Here is a 6387-nt window from a genome sequence, read left to right as displayed (position 1 = left end):
TTTTGGGTTTGTTTTTTTTTTTTTTTTTTTGGTCCCAAGAGGGCCCCCCCCCCCCCCCGCCCAAAGGAGTATTTCTGGGGGGCAAGGAAAGGGACTTTCAAGGTTGTGGCCCAAGGTGGTGGCCGGGGGCAAGGCAACTATCAAGCGGCAGGGCTACCCATGCAGACCTCAAAAGCTCACCAAACCTTGTTAAGCAACCCTCCACCCGAAATAATTGCCTGTCCCAGTTATAGCCTAACTGATTCTACATGACTTCAGCTTAATATGGCTAACTGCCACTCTCCATTTACTCTGAAGTGTAAAGAAAGGGCTACTTATAAATATTCTCCACCAAGATATTGCTGTATTGGTGGCATTTTGATTAATTTACTCCTGTCCTATAAAAATCATTGGAGATTGATGCTAACAGAGGGCCTGGAATCATGCTTTAATGAGTGAGGGTTTGGGGGAGGGGGATGGGAGTTGGTTTGTTTCTTAAGGGAAAAACCCCGTGATGTTCTATCCTTCCAGCTCACCCTGGTAGTCAACCCAAGTCAGGTAAATGGAATTCATGTTTTAGAGAGAGCCAAGGGCAGAAAAATCTACAAATAGTTGAACGCCAGACATGACTTGTTTTGATCCCAATAATGAAATGAAGCCAGAAATGGGTTAATTTGCATTACCCCTTGCCAACACAAAAACATGCAGAGCCATAGTTTGATTCATAAAACCATGTTACTGCCTGCAGTTTTGCAGTAGATACTCATACTCACAAAGCACATGCTATTTAAAAAACAATTGAATATTTGTATATACACACTATTTTTTATACCAAGGCAACTAAAAGTTCTGGCCACATCCTCACTTGGTATAAAATGAGATACTTGAGGAGCAAGCCCAATTACACCGTAAGCACTGTAGTCCAGGCAGTTGAGCAGACAGCATTAAAAAGTTCATCTTCCCCATATGTTTTGTCCATAAGGTTTGTTTGCTAGAGAGTCACCCAAGTATAACAAGTGATACTTTGAGAGTATTACTGTTCCAAAACTGAGTGTGGCCTGGGGCTAAGGAGCAATCCATATAATCTATTCCAATAAATAGTTTGCAACCAAGGAAACCAGGTGAACAGGTGATATAAATTTATCTTTATTAGTAAACATATTTGACCTATGGAACTTTTACTTTAAAGAAACCAATACTCACTCACACAACAGGACTCCATTTTCTAGAGCTGCTCGAAAGCTTTTGGTTCCAAAACTTTTCCCAGTAACTGCCTACAAAGAAAATAATTAGGTGTTAATTTGCATTGAAAAAAAGGGACAATAGAAAAACTGTTGAGAGATACAGAATCTTGTATCCAGGAGCTGATCCACAGAGTTCATTTAAGATATTATAAATCAACAAAAGGTTAAACTTTCAGAGAAATTAGTTTCTTCTTTATGCCTCTGAGGAACTGTATAAGTTATTGTGATATTTCTGTGTTAACTATTCTCAAATTGTTGTTATAATAGTGACTCAGTTTACCTCTTTAGCCTCTATACAGAGGTTAAGTGCAAGGGCTGACTATATGCAAGATAAGACCAGATACACCTTTAGCACAGCAGAACCTTGAATTACTCTGTTTAAACAAACTGAGTATTTCTGGGGGTGCTCAGGGTTGTTCAGGTTGGATTGGGGACAGAGGGATTGCTTAACCCCCTTGGGACAGAGAACTTGTAGATAACCAGCCTTTGCCCCAGTAAATGCCTTTACTGAAGTAATTGTCTGCTGTTATATTTGGAGCTATGGGTTGTGCTGGGTCAACCTAGGAAGAGGTGAAGTCCCTCTCAGGGGTGGAACCAGTTGCTTACTTCTGGTGTCAAGGGCCATGGAAAGAAGATTAAAAGGTAAGAGGTAAGTGGGAAGGAGCTCAGGCTCCCCCCATACTCCAGAAACCAAGTCTGGTCTGGCTTCAAGGAGTACTCCCAGAAACTAAACAAGACCTCAAGGGTTTCAAGCAAGCACCCCCTGGAAGGCAATCCATGACATCCTTCATAAAAACTGAGAGCAGATGTTCTTATAAACTAGTTAGCTAGTTAGTTGTTAGCTATTTAAAAACACAACAACATTCCAGTCACCTTCAGTGTGAGCCCATCAATCATTAATTACGCTCATTTGGAACAGTAACTATTATTTTATATTATAAATAATCCACTACTGCATCATGTGCAAAGCATGATAAAATTGAAATAAAAGTGCTAAAAAAATTCTATATTTTCTAGCTTTTACATTTTTTTTTTTTTATAGTTGTAAATATATCCTCTTTTCTTGCCGAAAGCCACAATACTTGACAAAGTATTTTTTTTTCTAGAAACACAAGGTTTTTCTCCCATATTTAATATCTACAGAAAGGGTGATGCGTATAGTTAACCTTTGAGTCATTCTATTGAGTCTTCACCTAACATGTCCAAATTGATACCTGCTTTTAGGATGAGAATACATGGATCTTTTGTGATGCAATCATTTTTCATTTAAATGGTGAGTAAAAGGGAGAACAATCCCAAAGGCCCAGGATATAAACAACCAAAGTGTAAACGTGCTATCCTCAAGCTCCCTCTCTTCCTTCCCTCTCTACCCACAACCCTGAAAGTCCATGAATATCAAAGTTTTCACAAGTGAAGTCTCATAAAAGGTGCGGATGGAAGTGACAAATTTGCCCAAACTGGCCCCTGGAAGTGCTCTACAGCTGTGACCAAACAAGTACATGGCTGCAGAGCGCTTTAAAAAGGCCCGATCCCACAACAATCTGTACCCTCATTACACGTGGGCTCTGCTGAAGGCGTTCCAAAGAGGAGCACCTTCATTAACAGGTGTCTGGGTGCACTAGGAGCAGGGCTCAGCTGACACAGCCCAGCCCTGCTCCTGATGCTGCTTGTAGAATCAGAGGGGCAGAAAGGAGTTTGTTTGGGGGGCACTCCCAACCAGTGCTGCATGGGGGAGGGGGAGAGGGTGAAGTGGGCCCACCCTCCCCTGCCTATTCTGAAACAGAATGGTAGCTGGAAGGGGGAGGGGGGGAGGAGTTAGGGGAAGAGGTTGCAGAGACTTTCTCCCTGGATTGGCTCCAAATTGGAGCTGGATCTTTCACCATCCCAACCCAACAGCTAACGTTTATTGGGTCAGGAGGATTGGTCTAATTCACGGCACTTCCTGTGAAGCACCTTGAGTTACACCTGGAAGTTGCACTTCTGTCTGTGCCTATAGGCTCCCAAAACTTCTACCTCTGAGTACAACCAAACCTAATCTCTACTTCGGCAAAGCTGTATGGACATACCCAAGTTGACTGACACAAGACAGCAACAGAATATAAGCCACCTTGCAACTAGATATAATTCAGAATTTAATCTGACATGGTAGATGCTTGCATTAGATTTCAGGGCTTATTAAAATTTCAAAGCTTTACATTAAGAGGCAATTTTCAATTAAAAGTATTTCAATCTCTAATATTCTTCACTGTACAGTCCCTGTGACAATCTATGTTTAAAGATGATATATACAGAACAGAAGTAATCAGATTGAGATTTTGAAGGCTGATAAGAATAATAGGTTGGCATTAAAATAAGACTTCAGTACTGTCCAATTAGGTTTCTGTGATACCAACTTTAAAAAGATAAACTGTAACAAGGTACTTCAACACTCCTTCAGTGAGCTATTTAACATTGAGTTTGGCCATCTCTGTTTTCTGCATCATGCCGTGCAATGTGTGTTGGTTTTACAAAAAGCAACCTAGTTCAAGCTTTTAATGTAAAACTGCAAGCTTTTCTAAGACATGTCATGAAATTCAGATGCATCATGGGTCATCTGGCATTGTAATAATTAGTAAGCCTGCGCAAAGCTTCGGTAGCTGATTTGATTCAGAGGAGATTCAGCCTGATTTGGGGACCGAATCTCCAAATCCAATCAACTTGGGAGACCAAATATGAGCTCCGAATTAAAAGCATCCAAATCGATTTGGAAAAGCTTCGGAAAAAAGTTTCAGCCAATTCAGAGATTTGGCCATAGACTAAACAGGCAGCTGACAGCTGCCTCCATCTGGTAAGTCTGTTGGGGTTGTGGGGGGGAAAGGGGGAGAGAGGGGGCATGGGAGAGGGAGGATTTGGGGCTGGGACGAGCTGCCCAGGCAGGGCAGGGGGGCATGTTACTTGGGAAGAGGAACAGGAGTACTGCAGGATGCGGGCATGGAAGCACTGGGAGTGGGGGCTCTGCCCTGCTGTTGCTTGCCCACTGGGATGGGGGCAGGGGAGGCAAGATGTGGGCACAGCTTGTTCCATGCAGAAGGGGGCAAGCAGCAGCAGGGCATGGCCCCCAGTCCTGGTGCTGATGTGGGCACGACAGCGTTGGGAGCAGGGGCTATGCCCTGCTGCCCCCCGGAGAGCTGCACCTGCATCACAACCCCCCCCCCACCCTGGCTGGGCAAGCAGCAGCAGGGCTGAGCCCCCATGGCTCCCCCTGCCAGGGTAGAGGCAGGCACAGCTGGAGGAGTCGTGGCTGCTCTGCCTGACCCCATCCCTTGCCCAGCCCCAACCTAGTCCCAGCACTTTTCAAAAGCCCCATACTCACCAGCTGCAGGAGTGGTGATTGGGGCCCCTGGCACCCATGGCAGAATCTTCCCATGCAGCATGGGGCAGTGGGGATTGCTCCCTGCTTGGCACCCACACAGCAGGTGCCCCATGGCATGGGTGCAGTGTGGCTCGGTAACATGCCACATGCTGTCTGGGAGCTGCAGTAGCTCCACCTGTCATCTAGATCCTGGCAGCACACAGCCCCAGCTCCCAGGCAGCGCTCAGCACCCTGCCGAGCCATGCTGCACCCGTGTCATGGGGCAGCTACTGTGTGGGTGCCAAGCGGGGGGGGGGGGGGGATCCTTGCTGCCCCCCCACTGAGCAAGCATGGGCTCTGCCATGAGTGCCCAGAGGCCCCAGTTGCCACTGCTGCAGCCGGTGAGTGTGGGGCTTTGTTTTTTTTTGTTTGTTTGTTTTGGCTGTGCCTGCCTCTCCCCGGCTAATCCAAATCACTGAATCTCTCTGAATCAGCGCTGAATCTTCTGAAGCTCATTTGGCCGAGTTGATTCAGGACAGTGATCTGAATCTCCAAATTGAATCACTGTCCTTTGAATCGGCCAAATCTGAATCAAAATTGAATACTTCCCTATTCACACAGGCCTAATAATTATGCTAGGACACACTAAAGGTAACATTACCACATAGAGAGTAACAGTACAGAAAAATATAGACTATAAAATAGCGTAAAACAATTTTAATGAAATGTAGAAGAGGGAAGAGTAGCTTACTGCTATATATGCTGGGTACAACTGAACTTACAGATGTGTGGCAAAACTTGTTTGGTTTTTTTGTTATCTTTTGTTTTTGTTAATTAGTTTAACCACTGCATAAGTAAGCTCTTAATTTATATATTGTAATGCATACTTCAACAGTACTAGATTCAAGGACTGCGCCTCAAGTTTGTATGCAAATTATTCAAAACATACTATTGTATTCTTATGCTTCAAGTGCATGTTCAGAAAAGCTATACTGGCTACCTCTGATAAAAATCAAAAGGAGGAATGAATAATTATGAAAAAACTAACAATCTGCATTAAAAAGACCTTCTTTGAATGGGTACCATAGCATAGCAATACACCCTATTTGTGAAATCAAAAGGTCAGTAAAACATGAGACATTTAATGGTTCATATTTTTCCTGGACATTTTTGTCCAAAAGCTTGACCCAACATCTTTAAGAGCTGGGTAAGATTTGACACTCACTATGTGTTCTGATCCTTGCTCAAAAAACAGGTTATACTGGCTGTGATTCATTTATGTAATGGGCATAATTAAATTCTGACTATGCTTTCAACCATTTAAGATAACCTCACTCACCAGTTTCTAAAAGGAAAAAAGAAAGAATATTTTTGCAAGATTATTCACGTCTTTATTTTATCAGCTCCACCTCTTTCAGTTTATAAGAGCATCTTCTTTCAGATGTATACATATTTTCAGTTCAGTTTCTGCTTTTCCAGAGTAAAGCCAGTGATGACTATATGATGCAAGTTTAAAAAAAAAATTAAAAAACAATTAAGCAGATGTATTTAATTGCTGCTGTAAAACAATTTAAAATTAACATGTCTGAATTTTATAGATGTCCTCTTTAACATTTGCTCAGCGAGTTCAGTTAAAGGACTGATTTGCAAATGTATACATATACAATACATTTAAACAAAGAAACAAAGGAATTTGAAGCACAAACCATCCTATAGAAGGTGTTCTTTGTTTGTTGGTTTGGGGTTATTTTGGGGGTGGGGGTGGGGCTTGTTAATTTTTTGAGATGGGGAGTGGGGACACAGAAGCAGAGACAAGAAACTGGACAACTGAAG

The 6387-nt window shown here is 42.9% G+C and overlaps 1 protein-coding gene across 13 annotated transcripts in view; it reads right to left on the bottom strand.

Annotated features, from left to right (window-relative positions):
• LMO7 (LIM domain 7) overlaps window positions 1-4673 on the bottom strand; it is a 167889-nt gene extending 163216 nt beyond the window's left edge. For 12 of the 13 annotated variants that reach the window (XM_019524716.1, XM_019524705.1, XM_019524708.1 and 9 more), the window contains exon 1: window positions 1183-1253. The gene's annotated coding sequence lies outside the window, so the exon portion shown is untranslated. Of the gene's footprint in view, window positions 1-1182; window positions 1254-4667 lie in introns of those variants that run through there. The other variant, XM_019524710.1, reaches the window with a different exon arrangement.
• Window positions 4674-6387: the final 1714 nt, after the last annotated feature.

The sequence above is a fragment of the Gavialis gangeticus genome, unplaced genomic scaffold (genome assembly GCF_001723915.1).
Source record: "Gavialis gangeticus isolate Ggan-Ray unplaced genomic scaffold, GavGan_comp1, whole genome shotgun sequence".
NCBI classification, from domain to species: Eukaryota; Metazoa; Chordata; order Crocodylia; family Gavialidae; genus Gavialis; species Gavialis gangeticus.
Note: the sequence above shows the minus strand (reverse complement) of the source record. Positions and strands in the feature narration are given on the sequence as shown.